We start from the raw sequence: 25215 nt of genomic DNA on the forward strand, positions 1-25215 counted from the left end.
ATAAAAAGCAAGTTAACAATGAAGAATGTGCCATGAAGAAAAATAAACCAACTGACAGAGTGACAGAGCAGACAGGGCCATTCTAGAGCAGGTGGACAGCCTACATGAAGAGGGGATGTTTGACCTAAAGGCACAAAACAGCAAGCCATGGAGCAAGTAGGCAGTGTTCCAGGTGGGAGAACAGTAAGGGTCAAAGCCCTGAGACCAGCAGATCATCATGCAGGACGACTAACAAGGCAGTGTGGCCAGGCATCGGGAAGGGAAAGAAAGGGCCTGAGGCAGGGCTGAGCAGCACGCAGGAGCCACATCACATGGGCCTTACAGGCCATTACCAGGACTTGTATTTCAATGTGAGTGGGTCAGAAAGGCTGGTTTTGAGCAGAGGAGCAGAATGAGCTGACAAAAATCTCAGAAAAGTCACTCTGGCTGTGGTGTGGATAATTTTCTATTAGGACTAAGAGTGGCAACTGGGGTCCAGTAAGGAGTATGTTTTAAGAACCCAGTGAGTGCCAAGAATTGGGAGATAGTAACAGCATGGGGTTGTGGATTTTGAATATAAAACCAACAGACTTGAGGATGCATGGGATGTAGGATGTGAGAGAAACAAAGGAGTCAAGGACAATGTTTCACCTTTTGGCCTGAGGAACAGGTAGTGATCATTGCAGTCAGAGAACCATGGTGGAGGAGGCCGTAAGGTCAGGAGGTCTGTGCACCTTATCATGCCAAATGGCACATGATGTTAAAATAAAATGTTTTGAGTAATCAGAACATAGTTAATTGTGCTCCAGGATGGATCATACACAGAGCCGTACCCATATCTGATTTACATGTTGAAATTTGAGAATTTTGAGATGATGAGACTTAGATGAGATTTTTCAACTTGATGAGACCTTGAGGAACCTTGAGATGGGATGAATGTATTTTGTATGTGGGATAGTTGCAAATCTTCAGGAGTCAGAGGGCAAATTATTGTAGGTAGAATAATGATTTCCAAAGATGGCCAGTTTCCAATCCTTGGAAACAGTATGTTAGCACAGGCGAATTAAGGTTACAGATGGAAATTCGGTTGCTAATCACCTGACCTTCAGATGGAAATATTATCCTGGATTATCCCAGGATTATCCCTTGGTTCCAACGTAATCCCAATGCCCTTAAATATGAAGGAGAGAGGCAACATCTCTCTGTCAGTGTCAGAGAGTTGTGATGTAAGAAAGACTCCACTGGCCTTTGCTGGCTTTGAAGATGGAAAGAGACCACCAGCCAAAGGAAGTAAGCAGCTTAGAAGCTGGAAAAGTCGAGAAAACAGATTATCCTCTTAAACTTCCAGAAAGGAAAACAGCTACACTGACACCTTGATTTTAGCCTAGTAAAACCCAATTTGAACTTCTGACCTCCAGAATTGTAAGATAATAGGCTTTTGTCTTTAAGCCACTAGTTTGTACTACTTTGTTACAGCAGCATTAGGAAACTAATACTAAGGGAGGAGACCACCCCTCATATTGTCTTATGCCCAATTTCTGCCTCCAAAGAAAGAAAACGTAAAAACTGAAAGGCAGAAACGAAATCCACAAGCAGACAGCCCAGCGCCACACCCTGGGCCTAGTAGTTAAGCATCAACCCCTGACCTAATCGGTTATGTTATCTATAGATTGCAGACATTGTATAGAAAAGCACTGTGAAAATCCCTATTCTGTTTTGTTCCAATCTAATTACTGGTGCACGCACCCCCCAGTCACGTACCCCCTGCTTGCTCAATCGATCACAACCCTGTCACGTGCACCCCCTTAGAGTTGTGAGCCCTTTAAAGGGACAGGAATTGCTCACTCGGGGAGCTCAGCTCTTGAGACAGGAGTCTTGCCAATGCCCCCAGCCGAATAAACCCCTTCCTTCTTTAACTCGGTGTCTGAGGAGTTTTGTCTGCAGCTCATCCTGCTACAATACAATGTTGGATTACACTGATTGATTTTAAAATATTGAACTATGCTTGCATCCCTGGAATAAACCTCACTTAGCCATGGTATATAGTTCTTTTATACATTGAATTCTGTTTGCTAATATTTTGTTAAAATTTTTTGCATCTATATTCGTGAGCAATATTGGTCTGTAGTTTACTTTTTTGTACTGTCATTATGTGGTTTGGTAGCAGTTTAATGTTGACTTCATAAAGTTGGTTGAGAAGTGTTCCCTTCTCTTCTATTTTCTTGAAAAAATGTATAAACTTAGTATAGAATTCTTCAAGTGTTTGGTAGAATTATCCAGTTAAACCATCTGGAGGTGGACATTTCTTTTACGTATTTTTAAACTAAAAATTTCTCTAAATTGTTACAGGACAGTTTAAGTGATCTATTTCAGATTTAGTGAGTTTGGTTAGTTTGTACTTTTCAAGGAATTGGTCCACTTCATCTAAGTTGTTGAATTTTTGTGTATAAAGTTGTGTGTATTACTCCCTTGTTATCCTTTTGATGTCTTCAATGTCTGTAATGATATCCCCTGTTTCACTCCTGATACTGCTGATTTATCTTATTTCTTTTCTTTATTTGTCAGTCTTACTAGAAGTTTGTCAATATTATTGACCTTTTCAACAAATCCATTTTGGTTTCATTGATTCTTTTCTATTATTTTTTGTTTTCAATTCCATTTATGTCTACCCTTACTTTTATTATTCCCTTCCTTTTCCTTGCTTTGAGCTTATTTCAGTCTAGGTTCTCAAGGTAAGAGCTTACATTATTGATTTGAGATGTTCCTCCCTTCTTATGTACATGTTTAGTGCCATAAATTTCCTTCTCAGCACTACTTTGGTTGTGCCTCACATTTTGATATGTTGTATTTTCAATGCTACTCAGTTCAATTTCTTTAATTGCCCTTGAGGTTTCTTCTTTAGCCCATGGATTATTTAGAAGTATGTTGTTTAGTTTCCAAGTACTTCGTGATTTTCCTTTTTTTTCTGTTACTGATTCACAATTTAAACCTGTTATGGTGAAGGAACACAACCTATTTTGTTTCAGTTCTTTTAAATGTGTTGTGGTTTGCAAAATAATAAGAGCCATCTGGAACAAACCCACAGCCAATATCATACTGAACGGACAAAAGCTGGAAGCATTCCCCTTGAAAATCAACACAAGATAAGGATGACTTCTCTCACCATTCATATTCGACATAGTATTGGAAGTCCTGGCCAGAGCAATCAGGCAAGAGAAAGAAATAAAGGCATTCAAATAGGAAGAGAGGAAGTCAAGCTATCCCTGTTTGCAGACAACATGATCCTATACCTAGAAAACCCCATGGTCTCAGCCGAAAAGCTCCTTAAGCTGATAAACAACTTTAACAAAGCCTTACGATACAAAATCAATGTATAAAAATCACTAAGTGTTCCTATACACCGACAGCAGTCAAGCCAAGAGCCAAATCAGGAACTCAATCTCATTCACAATTGTCATAAAAAGAATAAAACGCCTAAGAATACAGCTAACCAGGGAGGTGAAAGATGTCACAATGAGAACTACAAAACACTGCTAAAAGAAATCAGAGATGACACAAACAAATGGAAAAACATTCCATGCTCATGGATAGGAAGAATCTATACTGTTAAAATAGCCATTCTGCACAAAGAAATTTATGGATTCAATGCTATTCCTGATAAACTACCAATAACATTCTTCATAGAACTAGGTAAAACTATTTTAAAATTCATATGGAACCAAAAAATAGCCCAAATATTTGAACAATCTTAAGCAAAAAGAAAAAAGCTGGAGACATCATGCCACCAGACTTGAAACTATACTTCAGGGCTACAGTAACCAAAACAGGGTGTTACTGGTATAAAAACAGACACATAGACCAATGAAACAGAATAGAGAGCCCAGAAATAAGACCACTCACCTACAACGATATGATCTTTGACAAAGCTGACAAAACAAGCAATGGGAAAAGGACTCCCTAATCAATAAATGGTGCCAGGATAACTGGCTAGCCATATGCAGAAGACTGAAACTTGTCCCCTTCCTTACAACATATGCAAAAATTAACTCAAGGTGGATTAAAGACTTAAAGGTAAAACCCAAAACTATAAAAACCTGGAAGACAAACTAGGCAATACCATTCTGAACATAGGAATGAGCAAAAATTTCATGACAAAGATGCCAAAAGCAATTGCAACAAAAGCAAAAATTGGCAAATGGGATCTAATTAAACTAAAGACCTTCTGCACAGTAAAAGAAATTATCAGCAAAGTAAACAGAAAACTTACAGAATGGAAGAAAATTTTTGCAACTGTGCATCTGACAAAGGCCCAATATCTAGCATCTATAAGGAACTTAAATTTACAAGGAAAAAATAAACAAGCCCATTAGAAAGTGGACAAAATACATGAACAGACACTTTTCAAAAGACATACATGTGGCCAACAAACATATGAAAAAAAAGCTCAGCATTGATTATTAGAGAAATGCAAATCAAAACCACAATGAGATATCATCTCACACTACTTAGAATGGATATTAATAAAAAGTCAAAAAATAGCAGATGCTGGCAAGGTTGTGGAGAAAAAGGAATGCTTATACACTGCTGGTGGGAGTGTAAATTAGTTCATTGTGGAAAAAAGTGTGGCAATTCCTCGAAGACCTAAAAACAGAAATACCAGTTGACTTGGCAATGCCATTACTCTATACATACCCAGAGGAATATAAATAGTTCTATCACGAAGACACATACATGCATATGCAACACTATTCACAATAACAAAGACATGGAATGAACAATCCACCTAAATGCCAATCAATGGTTGACTGAATAAAGAAAATGTTGTACATTTACATATACATATACACCATGGAAAACTATGCAGCCAGAAAAAAGAATGAGACAATGTCCTTTGCAGGAACACGGATGGAGCTGGAGGCCATTATCCTTAGCAAATTAACACAGGGAAAGAAAACTAAATACCGCACATTCTCACTTATAAGTGGTAGCTAAATTATGAGAACACATAGATATGTAGAGGGGAACAATAGAAACTGGGACCTATCTGAACGTGAAGGGTGGGAGGAGGGAGAGGATCAGGAAAAATAACTAATGGGTACTAGGCTTAATACTTGGGTGATGAAATAATCTGACACAAGTTTACCTATGCAACAAACCTGCACATGTACCCCTGAACTTAGAATAAAAGTTAAAAAGGAAAAAAGAAAAGGAAATAAATGTGTTAAGGTTTGTTTTATGGCCCAGGATATATCTATCTTGATAAATATTCCATGGGCACTTGAAAAGAGTGTGTAATCTACTGTTGTTGGGTAAAGTGTTCTATAAATGTCAATTAGATTCTGTTGGTTGATGATGATGTTGAATTCTCCTATATCCTTGCTAATTTTCTGTCTAATTCTCCTATGAATTGTAAATTCTCTAAATATATTTGTAGATTTGTCTATTTCTCCTTTGAGTTTTTTTTTTTTTGTCTTGTTTTGTTTTTTTGACAGAGTCTCAGTCTGTCACCCAGGCTGGAGTGCAGTCGCACAATCTCAGCTCACTGCAGCCTTCACCTCCCAGCTCAAATGATCCTCCTGCCTCAGCCTCCGAAGTAGCTGGGACTACAGGCAAGTGCTAGCACACCTGGCTAATTTTTCTATTTTTTGTAGAGATGGGGTTTCGCCATGTTGCCCAGGCTGGTCTTGAATTCCTGGGCTCAAGCAATCCACCAATCTTGGTCTCCCAATATGCTGGGATTATAGGCATGAGCCATCATACCTGGCCTCTCCTTTCAGCTCTATCAGTTTTTGCTGTATTGGTCCATACACATATAAGATTTTTACATGTTCTTGGTTCATTGACTCTTTAATCATTTGTAATCATCTGCCATCACTTCTTGGCCTTTTGACTAAGATCAAGTGTAATGATCCTCTGTCTCCAGCAATGTTCTTTGCCCTGAAGTCTACCTTATCTGATAATAGAGCTGCAGCTACTTCATTTCAATTAATGTTTGCATGGTACAACTTTTCCCATTCTTTTACTTTCAATATACATATGTTATCATATTAAAAGTGAATTTCTTGTACCTGGATATAGTTGGAACATTTAAAAAATTCAGCCTGCCAGTCTTCATCTTTTAATTGGTATATTTAGATCATTCACTTTTAATGTAATTAGTGATATGTTAGCCTTAAGTCTGCCACTTTATTTTTTTTGTTTTCTGGTTGTTTCCTCTGCTTCTAATTTCCTGGTTTGTTTTTTGTTCTTGCCTTTGTGCGAGGCTTGCATTTTTATTTACCTTCTAGAGATTTTTATTTTCTTATGGCATTTTTGAATGTATCTTTTGTATCATCTTTTTTAAGCAGTTGCTCAAGGTGTTTTAGTATTAATACATAACACCACAGTCTATGTTCAAGTGCCCTATTAGGTTTTTAACGTTCATTTTAAAAAATTGTGTTGTGAGTATACACATAAGGTTTTTGGATTGGAATCAGTTTTCTTATTATTTATATTATAGAAAATAATGAGCATATACTTCTGTGTCCCCGCGACAATGTGATGAGATCCAGGTCAAATGTCCTATACATACAAAATCTGTATTGTAAGTGAGGGACAGCAAAAAGTCCATTTTAGCCATTTATGTTCAAGAGAAAGAAACAACCACCTCCCTCTCCCCTTCTGAAAGATTCTTCTTAGAAATGTCTTACTCTAACACTTTGGATTAAATACATATCTCTAGAAGTTAAATAAGCTCAATGTGTTAGTCCAGTTTACAAATGTGTCTGTGTCCTGGGTTTCATCCCTTTTGAAATTTCAATGCCTAGGAAAATAATGTTATAACATTATCTAGGTGCCTATCCTGGATGGTAACTGTTTGACTCTTGGGGAGATAAGAGAAGGCCTGTTGGATGGAAGCTATTAGCTCCGTCATTAGGGCAACAAATGACTGCAGACTTAATCTTAATGATATGTGGAAAGTAACATGTTTCTAGGAGAAGTAAAAACAACATTTTCTATCTTTGTTGAGTATTAATTTCTGAGTCCCCGGTATTTGAGGTTTTTATAGGAATGCTGAGAATCCAGGCGTGATTTCTTTTCCCACAAAATTTTGCCTCCCTTTAAGTCTCTTTACTCTTCTCCCATATGTAATATAATTGTCTTCACTATTTCTTCTACATACACTGAGAAACACATCAGAAAATAGCAACTTTTGCTTCAACCTTCAAACATAACCTAGCAAACTCAAGAGCAAAAGGAAAATCTACTGTATTTACTTGAACTTTTTACCCTTTCTGGGTTTTTTCTTCCTTCTTCTTTTTTTTTTTTTTTTTTTTTTTGAGACAAAGTCTCACTCTGTTGCCTAGGATGGAGTGCAGTGATGCAATCACAGCTCGCTGCAGACTTGACCTCCCAGGCTCAGGTGATACTCTCAGCTCAGCCTCCTGAGTAGTTGGGACTACAGGTATGCACCACCGTGCCCAGCTAATTTTTGTATTTTTTGTAGAAACAGGGTTTCACCATGTTGCCTAGGCTGGTCTCAAACTCCTAGGCTCAAGTTATCCACCTGCCTCAGCCTCCCAAAATGCTAGGATTATAGGCGTGAGCCACCATACCTGGCCTCTTTCTTCCTTTTTGATGTTCTAAGATTCCTTTTTTTTTTTTTTGTGACAGCTTTATAATTCATATAACATACAGTTTGCCCACAGTATACAATTCAGTGTTTTTTTTTTAAGTATATTCACAGAGTTTTACAACCATCATCACAATCCATTTTAGAACATTTTAATCACTGCAAAAAGAAACTCCACACCCTTTAGCTATCACCCCCCAATCCTAGGTAACCATTAGTCTACTTTCTCTGTAGGGTTGCCTATTCTGAACATTTTATATAAATGGAACATAGCAATATGTGGTGTTTTGTTACTAGCTTCTTTCATTTAACATAATATTTTCAAAATTCATCCATATTCCATTGTGTGGATATGCCATATTTAATTTATGCATCAGTTGATGGACATTTAGGTTGTTTCTACTTTTAGGCTATTATGAATAAAGCTACTATGAACATTCATGTACAAATTTTGTGTAGACATATATTTTCATTTTTTTTGAGTACATACGAGTGAAATTGTTGGGTCACATCGCAGCTCTATGTTTAACATTTTAAAGAACTGTTAAACAGTTTTTTGAAGCAGCTATATCATTTTACATTCCCACCACCACTGTATAAGGATTCTAATTGCTTTACATCCTTGCCAACACTTGTTATTATCTGTCTATTTCCATAATAGCCATCCTTGTGGGTGTGGAACAGTATCTCATTGCCATTTTGAATTGCATTTCCCTAATGGCTAATAATGTTGAGCCTCTTTTCATCTGTTTATTTGCATATGTTCTTTGGAGAAATGTCTATTCAGACCATTTGCCCATTAAAAAATATGATTGTATTGCAAGAGTTTTTTTTATATATTATCAATACAAGTCCCTTATCAAATATATGATTTGAAAATATTTTTCCCCTTATGTGGGCTAATGTTTTCACTTTCTTCATGGTATCCTTTGAAGTACAAAAGTTTTACATTTTGATGAAATACAATTTATCTATTTTTTTCTTTGGTTGCTGTGCTTTTGGTGTCGTATTTAAGAGACCATTGCCAAACCCAAGGTCACAAGGATTTACTTATCTGTGTTTTTTTGTAAGAGTTTTAGTCAACAAAAATAAGCAATTGAGAAAGGATTCCCTATTTAATAATAAATGGTGCTGGGATAGCTGGCTAGCCATATGCAGAAGAATGAAACTAGACCTCCACCTTTCACCATGTATAAAAATTAACTCAAGATGGATTAAAGATTTAAACTTAAGGCCTTAAACTATAAGAATCCTAGAAGAAAACCAAGAATACACAATTCTGGACATCAGCCTTGGGGAAAAAATTATGACTAACTCTTCAAAAGCAGTTGCAACAAAAACAAAAAAATTGACAAGTGAGACCAAATTAAAGTAAGGAGCTTCTGTACAGCAAAAGAAACTAGCAACAGAGTAAACAGGCAAACTACAGAATGGAAGAAAATATTCAAAAAGTATGCATCTGACAAAAGTCTAACAACCAGAATCTATAAGGAACTCAATTCAACAAGCAAATAATAATAATTATAACCCCATTAAAAAGTGGACAAAAGACATGAACGATACTTGTTAAAAGAAGATGTGTAAGTGGCCAAAAAAAATGTTGAAAAATGCTCAACATCACAAAGCATCAGAGAAATGCAAATCAAAACCACAAATAGATACCATCTCATACCAGTTAGAATGGCTATTATTAAAATTCAAAAAACAATAGATGCTGGCAGGCTGCAGAGAAAAGAGAACACTTATATACTGTTGGTGGTAATGGAAATTTGTTCAGCCACTATGGAAAACAGTTTGATTTCTCAGAGAACTTAAAACATAACTACCATTTGACCCAGCAATCCCATTACTGGTATATACTCAAAAAAATAATAAATTGTTCTATCAAAAAGATTCATGTACTCTTGTTCATCACACCACTATTCACAACAGCAAGGACATGGAATCAACCTAGTGCCCATCAATGGTGGATTGGATCAAGAAAATGTGGTACATATACACCATGGAATACTGTGCAGTCATCAAAGAATGAAATCATGTCCTTTGCAGAAACATGGATGCCGCTAGTGGCCATTTTCCTAAGCGAATTAACATAGGAACAGAAAATCAAATACCACATGTTCTCACTTATAAGTGGGAGCTAAAAATTGGGTACTCATGGACATAGAGATGGCAACAATAGACACTGGAGACTACCAGAAGGCAGAGGAAGGGAGGGGGGCAAGGGTTGAAAAACTAGTTATTGGGTACTGTGCTCACTACCTGGCTGATGGGATCAATCATACCCCAAACCTCAGCATCATGCAATATACCCATGTAACAAACCTGCACATGTACCTGCTGAATCAAAAGAAAATAAAAGTTGATACTGTTTTTAAAAAGAGTTTTATAGTTTTACCTCTTAAATGTAGGTCTTTGATCCTGTTTGAGTTAATTTTTGTACTTGAAATAAGGTAGGGGTCAAGATTCCTTCTTATATCTGTCCTTTTGGTTTCAAGAACTTCTTTTAGCCATTCTTTTAGGATACTTCTGAAGGCAACAAATGATCTTAGTTTTTCTGCATCTGAGAATGTATTGACTTACCCAGCATTCCTAAAGGATATGTTCACAGAATTCTGGGTTGACAGTTCTTTACTTTTAGCATTTGAAAAATGTTTTGCCACATTCTCTGGCCTCTGTGGTTCTCAATAAGAAATTCCCTGTCATTTGAATTGTTTTTCCTTTATAGGCAAGGTGTCATTATTTTCTCACTGATATCATGATTTTTAAAATTTGTCTTTCATGTTCAAAATCTTGATTATGATGTTCTTAATGTAGCTTTCTTTGGGCTTATGCTGTTTGAGGTTTGCTCAGCTTTTTTTTTTCTTTTTTTTCTTTTTTTTTTTGAGATGCGATCGCATTCTGTCCCCCAGGCTCGAGCACAGTGGCATGATCTTGGCTCACTGCAACCTCCGCCTCCCACGTTCAAGTGATTCTCCTACCTCAGTCTCTCAAGTAGCTGGGATTACAGGCACGTGCCACCACACCCAGCTAATTTTTGTATTTGTGTAGAGATGGGGTTCACCATGTTGGCCAGGCTGGTCTTGAACTCCTGACCTCAAATGCTCAGCTTCTCGAATCTGTAGATTTATATCTTTGGCTAAACTTGGGATATTTCTAGCCATTATTTCATTGAAAACTTTCTCAGCCCCATGCTTTTCCTCATCTCCTTCTGCAACTCCAGTGACACAAATGTTTGCTCTTTTGTTATAGTTCTGCAGGTCCCTGAGGCACTGTTCTTTTTCTTTCTTTTATAAGCCTGTTTTTAGTCTTTATTGTTCAAGTTGGGTAATTGCTATTGATCTATTTGAAATTCAATATTTTCCCCTCCCCTCTCCATTGTTCCATTGAGCCTATTTGGTGAGATTTCTATTTCAGTTATAAGTTTTCAGTTCTAAAATTTCCATTTTATCCTTATTTATATCTTCAGTTTCTTTGCTGGAGATTTCTATTTATTTGCTGAGACTTATTTTTACTTGTGTTCTAAGTATGTTCATAATTGCTAACTGAAGTATTTTTATGATGGCTCCTCTAAAATTCCTGTCAGAAAATTCTAAAATGTGTGTTGTATCAGTATCAGTATCTGTTACCTATCTTTTTTTATTTAAGTTAAGATTTTACTGGTTATTGGTTTGATAAGTTCTAGGCTGCCTCCTTCCTGGTCCTTAAGCTAGAGGGAGTGATATGGTTTGGCTGTGTCTCCACCCAAATCTCACCTTGATTTGTAGTTCCCATAATCCCCACATGTTGGGGGAGGGACCCAGTGGGAGATAATTGAATCATGAGCGTGGTTTCCCCCATGCTATTCGCAGGATGATGAGTAAGTTCTCACGAGATCTGATGGTTTTATAAGGGGTCTCCCCCTTCACTCAGCTCTCATTCTTCTCCTTCCTGCCACCATGTGAAGAAGGACATGTTTGCTTTCCCTTCTGCCATGATTGCAAGTTTCCTGAGGCCTCCCCAGCCCTGCAGAACTGTAAGTCAACTAAACCTCTTTGTTTTATAAATTACTCAGTCTCGAGTATGTCCTCATAGCAGAATGAGAATGAACTAATACAGGGAGTAAGCCACTCTTGGAGCTTCCTTTGTCTGTATTCACTGGTGTCTCCAGGCTGCAGGCTTCTCTAGCGTCCACTCCAGGTACATAAGACAAAACAAAACAAAACAAAACACACACACACACACACACACACACACAGAGGGAATTCACAATCCTGTTGCTCCTAAGGTCCTGAGTCCCTCCCTGGTCTGCCTTCTTCTTACCACCTTTTAACATCTTTTAATTTTGTTTCATATATTATGCCCATAGTTTTTAGCTGTACTTACCAGGACAAACAGGGAGAGGTATGTTTATTCCATCTTGTCTGGAACCATGACTCTCCCTTTTTACTTAACATTGTTAAGTATTTTAATGTTCCCAAGGTTGGGACATATCTTAGAGTTGCTGTGTACATATAATGCGGAGTCTCCTTTTATGAGCTCTGTAGCACACCTTATCACCATGATTGTTTACAAAGGGACTTCACCATTACCTTCCATGTTGGTTTTCTATGGCTGCTATAACAGGTTACCAAAAGCTTCATGGCTTAAAACAACACAAACATATTATCCTGCAGTTCTTGAGGCTAGGAGTCTGACATGGGCTAAAAGTAAGAGGGCTCTGTTCCTCTCTGTAGGTTCGAGGGGAAAACCTGTCCTTTCCCTTTCCAGCTTCTGGAGGTTACCTGCATGCTTTGACTCATGACCTCCTTCATCTGTCTTCAAAGCCAGCAAGAGCGGGTTGAGGTCTCATATTGTATCACTCTGATCTCCTCTTCTGCCTCTCTCTTCTACTTTAAGGACCCTTGTAAGTATAATGGCCCCAGCTGGATGATACAAGATAATCTCCCCTTCGTAATGCCAGCTGATGAGTAACCTCACTTTCACCTGCAACAAATGTAATCCCTTTGCTATGTAACCTAACATATTCATATTCATAGGTTACGATGTGGACGTCTTTGAGGGGTCATTATTCTGCCCCCCACATTGCCTGCTTTAATATAAGTAAACACACTTGGTGGATGTCAGCTTTGACGTCAATACTACTGCTACTAATAAGAATAACAAGGAATTATCATAAAAACTCCAAGAAGCAGTTATTATTTCCATCACCTTCCTTTGCAAGGAAAATTGAGGTCCCAGAAAATTGAGTATTTTGTCCCAAGTCACAAGACTGTTGCTATGAGGTGTCCCAGAGCAGGGTTGGGGCAACAGGACTAGATGTCTAAAACAGACATCTTTCCAGCCAGAGGAGCTACCTGTGTAAAGGTAGCCCCTTCTGTACCAGAAAAGGCCCAGTCCTTGGAGCAACAGGCCTGGTTCAAATCCTCATCTCCCTGCTCACTGCACCGTGGTCTGGGCAAATTATTTGAACTTGCCTTGCTCCAGTTTCCTCCTCCTCCTCTGTTCAGGAGAGGACATGCCAGGGCCTAGGAAACTGTATGTGGAGAAGACACAGGCAGAGACATGTCCCGTGTCTGCGCCAGTGTCCTGGCTCCTTGGCTATCAGGTCCATACCTGCCTTACCCTGCCCGGCCTTGCCCTGCCCTGCCCTGGAGGGAGAATGTGCCCTAAACTCCAGGACCCTGTGTCAGCAGGGCTGGTGGACTGGGTAGCCCCTGACCCAAAGCATCTGTGAAGTATGCAGCAGACTCCATAAGGTGAGAAGTGCCAGCACAGGGCTCCCTCACCATCTGCTCCAGAGTATAACACCCCTCCCTTGGGAGTCCAGGCCCCCAAAGTCTCAGCCCTAGCTCCAGCTCCAATAGGGAAAAATGGGCTGAGAAATGCACTGGGAGATCCCCAGCCTGGCTCTCCTGGGGGAACCAAAAAGGCTGCAAGTCACAAGGTGCCTCTCAGAAGTCCAGTCTGCTGCTGTGGAGCCACAGGGATCTGCATATGCTTCTGCTGTTGCTAACGATCCTTACAATAACTCATAAAGAACCTGGGGTTCCCCCAGCCTCCATACATGAGTCTCCCCAGGGCCTCCCCAGCCCTAATGCAGGGATGGAGATGACAGATTCGCAGAAGGACTTGGCCAAGGTCACACAGCTCACATGTGGAGGCAGAGCTAGAATCTGAGCCTCGGGGGTTATAAACAACATTTTGCTAAAACTTAGGCTTTGGGAGAACGGAGTGGGGCCCTGCAAAGCTGTGCCCACAGGTTGTTATGGCTGGTGGGTGGGCCAGCCCTTCCCTCTGTGGTAAACAGGGAAGGCCCATGGGGTGGAGGCGGGGGCGGGGGTAGGGGTGCAGTGCTTGGGTAGGTTTGAGGTGGAGAATGAAGCAGGAAATAAATGAGGTGAGGGAGCAGGGGACAGGAGAAGGATGGAGGACAAGGTGGGGTGACCATCCACGGCCCCCCAGTCCCCAGGCCCAGCTCAAGCCTGGGGTAAAGAATGAGCCTCGGCCTTTGGGGGCCTCACTTGTATCAGTAGAGGGGATCAGAGGCCCCATCTGGCCAGGCACTGCCCACAACGTGCTGTGACACCTTCTGTCAATCACCTGCCGCCCAGGCTTCAGTCTGCTCCTCAGTTAAATAAAGGATGTGGCCATAAAAGGTCTCGAAGGCAGTCCCCTGCCCTGACAGGCAGAGGGCTCTGGGTGGCCTCTGTCAGATGGCAGGTTGGGGACTTCCTCATTCATTTGTTCAGCAAATATTTACCAAGCACCTACTGTGTGCCAGGCAGCAGGGTGCAGCTGGGCTTTCTATCTCTGCTTATACCGAGGAGACTCCAGGTGCAGGGGTGTGTGCAGCATGTTAGGCTGTGATTTCCTCAGAGTCTGACATGCACAGAGGTGAAACAAGCCAGTGCTCACACCGACCACACATTTTAAAAGCCAGCCCAGCACTGAGGCTTACCACCACCCCCAGGGGGGGAAGTGCCAGCCTGGGCAGGGCTTCTGTGGCTGGGGGCAGCCTGGCTTTGCCCACCCAGCCCCAGCAGTCAGCAGGATATGGGCAGATCCAGGAAGACCTGCAGGATGATGGAATCCGCAGATTCAGATGGCCAAAGCCAAGCTGACCACAGATAACAGAATGGATGGGCCAGGAAGATGCATTTGACCCTGTTGGAGCTCAGAAAACAATACCCTGAAGCATGGGGCTTTGGCATGCTGAGAACTTTGAAATGAAGGAAACTGGAAGGTCACAGACCCAAGTTCTTTCTGATCTTCTCCTGCCCTCCCATCTCCTTTTCCTCTTTCTTCCCTGAAGCAAGTCATAGGAACCATAATTCAGCTTCCCCAGGATGCATCCTAGAAACTACAATCCCTCTCCCCCAAAGCAAGCCATAAAACCTAGAAAGGTCATTCTCTCCCTTCTCCTGTCTCCCTTATTCCAAAATAGTCCTGCCCTATACCTAGGAGCCAAAATGAGTGATTGAAGCGTAAGTCTCAGATCACTGAAGTTTATGGAGCCAGCTTGGGGGATGCACCTGGGAAAAACACGAGTCACAGATGCATCTGTGGCTCTTTCTTCCAAAGACGTTCTCAGGAGGTTTTGTATTTATACATTTTCCTTAAAAAGTATGGGGCGGATGGCAGTGAGCTGAATGATTACATACTTGTGTATGTGCCCAGTAAATCTACATTTTATGTAAGATAAAGTGAATATTGGAAGAAAATGGGAATAGAGGAAGCATATGTCTCAAGGAGGGGTGAAGGGATGATCAGTCTCATTTTATCTTTGTTCTGTACCTGGGAAGATAAGCAAGTAATCAACATTATCAAAGTGGAGGCTTTTGAAAGGGCTGGTTTCTGTTTACTCCTTAGAAAAGAAAGCTTAATGATAGTTAGCAAGGAAGGGGATAAAAAATTGAGGCGAGTCTGACCTCCCATCCCATAATAAGGCATGTCTGACTTCCCATCCTGTCATCGTCATGAAATCAGCTTTCAAGGATTCTTTCAAGTCCCCTTGGCCAAGAGAGGGCCCGTTCAGTCATTTGGGGGCTTAGAATTTTATTTTTATTTCTCAAAAAAAGGCTGCACAGAGAGGCTAAGAATCTGAACACACAGGCCTATGGGGTTCCCCACTCTGCCTATTATTGTTACCAGAAAGGGGTCCCAATCCAGACCCCAAAAGAAGGTCCTTGGATCTCAGGCAAGAAAGAGTTTGGGGCAAATCCCTAAAGTGAAAGCAAGTTTTTTAGAGAAGTAAAAAAGCAAAAGAATGGCTACTCCATAGGCAGAGCAGCGGCACAGGCTGCTTGACTGAATATTTTTATAGTTATTTCTTGATTATATGCTAAACAAGGGGTGGGTTATTCTCATCCTGTGATTAAGAATACCTGACCTTCTGGGAATGCGGCCCAGCAGGTCTCACCCTTATTTTACCTGGCCCCTATTCAAGATGGAGCCACTCTGGTTGCAACACCTCTGACATTACCATTAGATCATACCCTTTGTCCAACCACATTTCATACAATTGTCCATTCTTCCTCAAATCTAAGCATAGAGACAGACAGTTTGCACTGGGTGTTTGCGTCTTCATTTCCGAAAGCTCCCATGTCACATAAGAATTTGATTACATAGATTTGTTGTTTTTTTCTTGTTAACCTGTCTTTTGCTATAGGAGGGTTGGCAGTGACCCGTATTGTTAGTGGTGGAAGGTATCTGACTTACTGGCAGTGAATCCACACACGTCTGCAGCAGCTTCAATTCTTGCCTCCCCAGAAGAAAGAATTTGACTGACGGGCATAAGGCAGAAAGACGGAGGCGAGTTTCAGAGCAGGAGTGGAAGTTTATTAAAAAGCTTTACAGCAGAAAAGAAAGAGGGTATGCTTGAAAGAGTCCCAAGCTGGCGACTTGAAGAACAAGTGTGGTGTTTAACCTTGCTCCTAGGACTTTATAGGCTGGCCCCTTTCCCATGATTCTTCCCTTAGGGTGGGTTGCCTGCATGTGCAGTGTCCCCCTTATGCTTGGGAGGTGAGCACGCACAGTGTGTTTGGGAAGTTGTACACGTGCCTATCTGAGGCTTTCTTCCGTTTTCTGGTGGAGTGCCCCTGGAAGGTCATACTCTGCCATTTTGTCTCTTAATGCACTTGCCCAGGAAGTTGCTTCTCCCCAGCATCTACATTCAATGAACATTTTAGTGCAACAGGTGTGGACCATCAGGAAATGGCCCCTCCCTGGCACCAGCCGCCAATTTATCACTTTTAGAGAGGCAATGTGATAATTGCTTAATTATCACCTGACATTCCTAGTGGGTGGGGGAAGAGCCCTCTCCTGCCCCACTCATGCCTGTCTACCTACTGTAATATTATGATGGTGTCACATAAGGTTTCTGCCCCTACAATCCCAGCAGAAATAAAGACAAAGGGGCAGTGTGAAGCAGACACACAGAGTGAGGTTCGGAGTGGAAGTGTAACAGGTGAAAGAAAGAGAAGCGCTCTCTCTGCTGCAGAGAGCGGGGTCCTGGAGAAATGAGTTGCTGGTTCCATGGTGGAATGCAGCAAGTTTTATAGATGAGCTTCAGGAGGTGGTGTCTGATTTACATAGGGCATGAAAGATTGGTCAGACCAGGTGTTCTATTTGCATAGCATGCAAAAATCTGGCCACCCCCCCGAATCCTTTGTTATGCAGGTGGGTTCTCTGCATCTGGTGCCATGTTGCCTGCTTCCTTACTGTACACGTGGTGACAAACAAAAGGGAAAATGGAGACTCTCTGTTGAACATACCTGGCTTCCAGGTAGCCCTTTTCTATTGGCACAACTGCAGCATTCACTCCTGCATGGTTATCTATGTCTGCAGCTCAATTTTTCTGGCTGCTTTTTGCTAGAAAAGAAATTATTGGCCAGGTGTGGTGGCTCACGTCTGTAATCCCAGCATTTTGGGAAGCTGAGGCGGGTGGATGGCTTGAGGTCAGCAGTTCGAAACCAGACTGGCCAACGTGGCAAAACCCCGTCTCTACTAAAAATACAAAAATCAGCCGGGCATGGTGGTGCATGCCTGTAATCCCAGCTACTCGGGAGGCTGAGGCCTGAGAATCACTTGAACCTGGGAGGCAGAGGTGGAGGTTGCAGTGAGCCAAGGTTGCACCATTGCACTCCAGCCTGGGCAACAGAATAAGACTCGTCTCAAAAAAAGAAAAAAGTAAATAAATTATTTTAGGGCTGCTTTTTGTTAAAGGGGAAGCCTTGCTGGGGACTCTGTTGCCCTTACTATCTGCCTAAATAATTTCTTTCTAGCTCCTGTATCAAAATCTCAGTTCATGGGCCAAGGAGTTTCCCTCAGAGGGGGCCCAAGATAACAAACGGTCTGGCCATGAAAAATCAAAAAGACCCCGGCCCTCTGGCAGCATGCGAGGGCAGGTTTAGCCCTACCTAAGACAGGGCATTGCTAGGGCCACCCTGGCCTCTGGGTCTGGAGCTGTGGAAGGAGGGTGGTGGTGGTGAAGGCTGCTGGTGGAAATGTAACCATCCAATGGGTTCTTCCTGCCCACTGCACAGAAAAAACCCATTCACTGAGACCACAGCATTGCAATAAAGAAAGAGTTTAATAGACACGAGGTTGTCCACACCACATGGGACATAGAGTTATTAATCAAATAGATCTCCTTGAAAACTCCAAGGCTAGGGTTTTTAAAAAATAGTTTGGTGGGCCAGGAAGACCATTTCTGGATAGGGCCACAGGACCAGCTTGGTGGGAGTCAGTGGGGGTCAGAGATGCAAAAACCTGAAAAGACATATCAAAAAGCCAATCTTACATTCTACAATAGTGATGTTATCTGCGGGAGTAATTGGGGGAGTTGCGAATCTTGTGACCTCCGGAATAATGGCTGCAATGGCTAATGTCTACACCTTAGAAGAATTCAGGCTCCTCACATCCTTCTAATCTGGTGGCCTTTCATTAGCGTTAGGTTTAGTTTTGGGGAAGGGCTATTATCATTTAAACTATAAATGTCTCCCAAAGTTAGCTTGGCCTATGCCTAGAAATGACTCAGGGCTCTTTGAAGGTTAAAGGCAAGATAGAAGTTGGTTAGATCACATCTCCTTCACTGTCATAGTTTTCTCACTGTTAAAATTTTTGCAAAGGCAATTTCAGGATTCCAGTCCCCCAGCGACACCTCTCTGTCACTTCCAGGGTCCCAGGTCCTGCAGAGTCACGAAAACCAGTCTGTGACATGACATGTCCCTTTGCTCAAGGGAGGGCTGCTTGGAGCTGCACACTGTGCTGAGTGAAAGAGCAAGGGTGTCCAGGGAAAGTGATGAGGCTGCAGCCCCAGCTCACCTACCCTTCCTGGGCTTCATGTCCACCTCAGAAAGGCCCAGCCTTAAGGTCATCAGCAATAGTTGCATGGGTTGAAAGCACACAGCCTGGGCCAACTTGCACACTGGGCATTGGGGAAGGGACATTGGCTCTGTGATCCCAATTCTCCCATCTCCACCCCCTCCATTGGCTGCAGAACAGAGTTTCTTTCAGCATCTGGGAGACACTCTGTGGGTCCCAGGGGGTTAGACACCCCATTAACCCAGGACAATGTCCTGTCACAGCAGAGCCCTTGTCACCCTCAAGAACACCCTCAGATAACACAGTCCTCAAAGCCTGAGCCATGGGCTTGTTAGACATCATGTTCTTGGGCTCCACCCCAGGCTCAATGCATCAGAAACTCTGGGGTTGCTTAAGTTTGTGTTAAAGGATACTTTTCAACAAAAAGTAAAATTATGATTCTAAGGCAGTTATAAAATCAATATTGTTAAAGACTTTATTCAACTCGTTATTAGTGAGGAAAGTGAGGATAGCAAAGTCACCTGGTGTCCATCAAGCAGACCATCTGGAGGCAAAACTCTTTATTTAAGGAACTCAGAAGTAATTAGACTTTCCTATTTTCTAAAGCCATAATCTGACACCAGGCTTCTTTCTAAAACATGTATAAGTAACTAGGATTTCTAATCCATCTCCGGAATGCATGTATGTTGAAACTCATTGTGCAACACTTGCCGACATCAAGGCACCAAATTACCTACATGGCTAATATGGTCCAAATTACCCTTAAGCTCCCGCTTTAAGGTCCATAAATACCCCTAAGGAAAATCCACCTTGGCACGCTCAGTCTTGTCTAGCTGAAGCGCCCTGCTATACTCTGCTGCAGTGTTCTTTCTGTTTAATAAAACTTTCCTCTTCAAACCTATTCTGCTGTCGGTACATTCTTTTCCCATATGTGAGCCAATCACTCTCCACTGCCAGGGCTCTGACAACTTGCCTGGCAGAAACCTATGGGATGTTTCAGCATGTTCAAGGGAGAATCCAAAGAATAGACACATTTATATATTAGGAATATTAAAATGAACTTACAAAGTGGATCCCAGACTGGTTTCTCCACATTGGCAGGGTCATCCCTTCGCCAGAGAGAATTTATTTGCATGTCCATAGGCAAGACTTATTTTGTTTGCTGTCAGTCATTTACAACTTATAGATTTGTAAAACAGCACACAGTGAGATACCCCACAGGGTGTGATCTAAACAATTCATAGTTTTCCATTAATCACACATTTTCCCCTCAAGAATCTCCAGCTGAAATGATCCAACAGGATTTGGTCAGTCTGTGGCCTGGCCAGCTGGGGGCCACACCCTGACGGAGGCCCATAGCTCCTGATGAGTGGGAGAGGATGGGGGATGCTTGGAAAGAACCTAGGGTTCCCACAGTGAGGATCAGCATGGCTTTGTATAGCCCATCTCTGAATGCCTCAGAACCCACTAGGAATAAGCAATTTACTGTTATTGAAGTCTGTGAAATAATTCATTTCTAAATAAATTTGCTAGGGAATTGTGGGCTGTAATTACTGACAGACATTGCCAGACATTGAAGGTCTATCAGGCAAAAACCAAACAGAACCGACTAGACTTGTAGGCGGATGCAAGACAGGTGAAGAGGCAGGAGGAGGCCGCGTGGGACGCAGCCTGGTGGTTTGCAAGCTGTGTCCTCATCCTGCATTATCTTCTTCCAAGGCCCTGGCATAAACAAGCTCCAGGTGTGGAAGACAGAGGATGATGAAGGAGCTGGCTGAGGTGGCCCCTGAATTCAGATCCCCCTCCCCAAGGTGGTTCCTGAGGGGCATGGGGCCTGCTGGAGTTCAGCGGGGCTTCAAAGCAGACAGACCTGGAGTCCTGGCCCTGCCATAGCCCCAAGTCAGTGACCCCAGAGTGAGCCTTGCACCCCCTAGGCCCTCATCACATGTGCTAATAGCGTTGGAAATAGTAACTTGAAGCCCCAGCTCTGTCCTGGCTCAAGAGGCACTCAGTTCCCTTCCTCCCACCAGTGTGATGGTACCTCTGAGTTGCCAGAGGAGCACTGGGCAGCCTGGCTCGCTGCAGCCTGCAGGAGGTGGGCAAATGTCAGAAGGTCCTGTTTTTGGGCTCCCCAATATCCAGGATCTCAAAAAAGTCTGGGTGGTGTTTGCTTCACTCTTGAGTGTAGCCTCACCCCTCAGGCCCTGGTTACAGCATGGCCGGCAACTCCTTTGCCTATTATAGTGGATTCTGACCCAGTCTTTCTGCCACCTGCCCCTTCTCCCTCCACTCCACACACAACCCCTGTCAGCTAGACCAGGAACACTGGGATGTAGGGTCTGTGCAGGCAACAAGCTAACAACATGGGGAAAGGTCACATACTTCGTCCTTGGGAATGTTGGCACCTAATGCCCTGGTGGGCAGAGAGCACATTCTCCCTGCAAGTTTGCTGATCAAATGCCCTTAGCAATAAACAAGAAATATGCTCACAGGCTGGCAGGGAAAATGGATGTGAAACAAATCATTGCAAATGACTAAGTAAACAATTGACAACATGATAAGGACCACGAAGGAAAAATCTAGTATTCTATGGGAGCCACGGTCTGAGCTGAGCAGGTGGTGAGTGGTCAGGTAGGCTTCCCTGAGGAAAGAGACTTACACTGAAACCTGAAGGATGAAAAAGAGTTGGCTGGGGGAAGAGCAGAACAAAGAGTTCCAGGTGGAGGGACAACGTGTAGGCACCGTAGTACAGCTCTGCCATAGCTACTGCTCAGCTTGGATCCTCTCCGTGACTCCCGGGGATGCTGTCCAGCAAAGCCCACTCTCCTTTCCTGGGGCCCCATGCTAAGGCCAAGCCCTTCTGTCAGATTTCTCACCTGCTGCTCTCCTTGAGCACTCAGGACCCAGCCAGATGAACTATTCTTGCCCCCAGAGCCTGTCTTGTGTTCTCAGCTTTGTGCTTTGCCTAGTGCTGCTGTTCTCCTGGAAATGCCCTTTTGCCTCCTCTCCACCTGCTAAAATCCTCCCCTTGGTTCCAGTTCTGGATGAGATGGAACAAGCATATCCTGACCTGTCTATCCCACCGAAGGCAGCTGTAACCCTGGGCGGCATGCATGGAGCAGCCATCTGAAGACTCGGAAAAGTAAATAGCAGCAGATGCATTTGGAAGAAAACCAAAGCCTGAAGTATCTCAGCACCAGCAGTGAGTTTACCACTCTTGTTCCTCTGAGATTCCCCTGCCTGGGCTCAAGGCACCCCAAAACGTGGATGTGGATTCAGGTAGGGATCTATCAAGCAGTTTGATTCCAGTCAGTCTCGTCAGAGAATCCTTACCAAGGGCATCCACATCTGTGACACCAGCTGCCCATCAGCGGCCTCGATTTGTTTCCAGTTTGCGGCTCCAAAGAGGGATGTCTGTAACCTTCCATTCTAGAGTCTTCCCAGCAGCAGAGCAGACGGCCAGGCCATTGGTGCCAGGTAAATGTTAGTTAACATGTAGCAAATTTCTTTGCGGGGAGCATTGGCGAGGGCATTAGGACGGCAGTGAGTTCTGTCCACTGAGCAGAGTGATCATGTTCACTTATTGTTTTATGGAGATGGTGCTGAGGCTGAACACCTACAGCAGCTTTGCTTTAGGGGGCATGGATGATGATAATGTTTCCGCTAAAGGTATTGCTGCCAAGATGCTGCTAAGGGGAGGCCAGCTGGCTCTTGAATACTCCATTTCCTTTTAAACGGAGAGATCTCTTAGGCTCTTCTCACTTTTTTAGTCATTGAGTGAGTTGATACACCCCAAAATGGGGATGGCAGGCCAAAGAGTCACAAAGCATCCTCGCGTCAGGCATTCAGTTCCAGCAAGAGCTTGGTCACAGCTGCCTTGGAACAAAAAAAAAGTTTATTTGGCTTCTCTTCCAGCAGGTGGCGCTGTTATACTAGGAACTGCCTCTGAGTAGTCCTGCAGCCATTAAATCTTTAATTAAATTGATTTCTCTTTCTCTTGCTGTGATTCTTTGTCTCTGCTGGGCCACCAGGTATTGTTTAGGTAGGTAAGAGGGGAAGAAAAAAATGATACCAGAAGGAAATGTGGAACATTAGAAATGAACAAGAACAGAAATGGCAAATATCTGGATAAGTATAATAGGTTATTCTTCTCTTGTTGAGTTCTTTAAAATATGTAAGACAATTAAAAGCAAAAATTTTTAACACCACTTAAAAAAGTTTCAAAGTATGTAGCTGTAATACATGAGACAATTACAACAAAAAGAGGAGGAAGGTAAGGAGATCTATATGGTGGTAAGATTCTGATATTCCACTTGAAATGGTGAAATATTGATTCTAAATAGACTACAAAAAGTCAAATATGTATATTGTAATCCTTAAAACACTGAAAAATTATACCAAGAGTTAATGCCAAAAACCCACTAGAAGCCGGGAGTGGTGGCTCACACCTGTAATCTCAACACTTTGGGAGGCTGAGGAAGGTGGATCACTTGAGGTCAAGAGGTTGAGACCACCCTGGCCAACATGGTGAAACCCTGTTTCTACTAAAAATACAAAAATTAGGCGGGCATGGTGGTGCATGCCTGTAGTCCCAGCTACTTGGGAGGCTGAAGTGGGAGAATTGCTTGAACCTGGGAGGCAGGGGTTGCAGTGAGCCTAGATTGCACCACTGCACTCCAGCCTGGGTGACAGAGAGAGACTCCATCTCAAAAGAAGAAGAAGAAGAAAAAAACCCAATAACACACACACTAGATAACTTAAACTAGAATACTAAAAAAGAAGTTTAAGTAAAACAAACAAAGGAAAGAAAAAAAAGGGGGAACTAAAAATACAGAAAAAAGCAGAAAATAAATAATAATTAGAAGACCTGAATCCAAACATATCAATAATTACATTACATGTAAATGACATAAACACACCAATTAAAAGATAGAGATTGACAGAATGAATTTTATAAAAATGACTCAAGTACATGCTCTCTATAAGAAACTCTCTTCAAATATTATAGTATAGGTAGGTTAAAAAGAAAAACTATGAAAAAAAAAAACAAAAAAAACTGCACATTGAAGACCCCAACTGAAACAAAACTACTATGTTAATATCAAAGTAGACTTCAGAACAAAGAAAACTACCAGGGTTAAAAAGGGATATTACATACTGGTAGAAAAGTTAATTCACTGGTACTGGCATAACAACAGACACATAGAACAATAGAACATAATAGAGAACCCAAATATAAATCCACACATTTATAACCAACTCATCTTTGACAAAAGATCCCAGAATATGCAATAGGGAAAAGACAGTCTTTTCAATAAATGGTGCTGAGAAAACTGAATAACTAAATGCAGAAGAATGAAACCAGATCCCTATCTCTCACTATACACAAAAGCAAATCAAAAAGGATTAAAGATTTAAAAGGACTAAAACCTGAAACTATGAAACTACTAGAAGAAAACATTGAGGAAAAGCTCCAGGCAATCAAAGCAAAAATAGACAATGGAGATTACATCAAGTTAAAAAGCTTCTGCACAGCAAATGAAACAAGGTGAACAGGCAACCTACAAAATGGGAAAAAAATATTTGCAAACTGTCCCTCTGCCAAGAGAGTAATAACCAGAATATATAAAGAGCTCAAACAACTCAATAGCATAAAACAAATAATCTGATTTTAAAATGGGTGTCCGGGCACTGTGGCTTACACCTATAATCCTAGCATTTTGGGAGGCCAAGGTGAGAGGATAGCTTGAGCCCAGGAGTTTAAGATCAGCCTGGGCAACATAGTAAGACCCTATCTCTTAAAAAAAAAAAAAAAAGTAGCTGGGCACAGTGGCATCATGCACCTGTATTCCCAGCTACTTGGGAAGCTGTAGTGGATCATTTGAGCCCAGAAGGTTGAGGCTGCAGTGAGTAGTGATGATGCCACTGCACTCCAGCCTGGGTGAAAAAAGAACAAGACCCTGTGTCAGTTAAAAAAATATTTTAAAAGAGTAAAAAGTATTAAAAATTTAAAAATAAATAAAAATCGGCAAAAGATCTGAACTGACATTTCTCAAGAGAAGACATACAAATGGCCAACAAGTATATGAAAAAATGTTCAACATCACTAATCATCAGGAAAGTGCAAATCAAAACCACAACGAGGTATTATCTCACCTTGGTTAAAATAGCTTGTACCAAAAAGGCAGGCAATAACAGATGTTGACAAGGATGTGGAGAAAGGGGAACCCTTGTACACTGTTGGTGGGAATGTAAATTAGCACAGCCACTATGGAGATCAGTATAGAGTTTCCTCAAAAAACCAAAAATAGAACTAT

The sequence above is a fragment of the Gorilla gorilla genome, chromosome 17 (assembly GCF_029281585.2).
Source record: "Gorilla gorilla gorilla isolate KB3781 chromosome 17, NHGRI_mGorGor1-v2.1_pri, whole genome shotgun sequence".
NCBI lineage: Eukaryota > Metazoa > Chordata > Mammalia > Primates > Hominidae > Gorilla > Gorilla gorilla.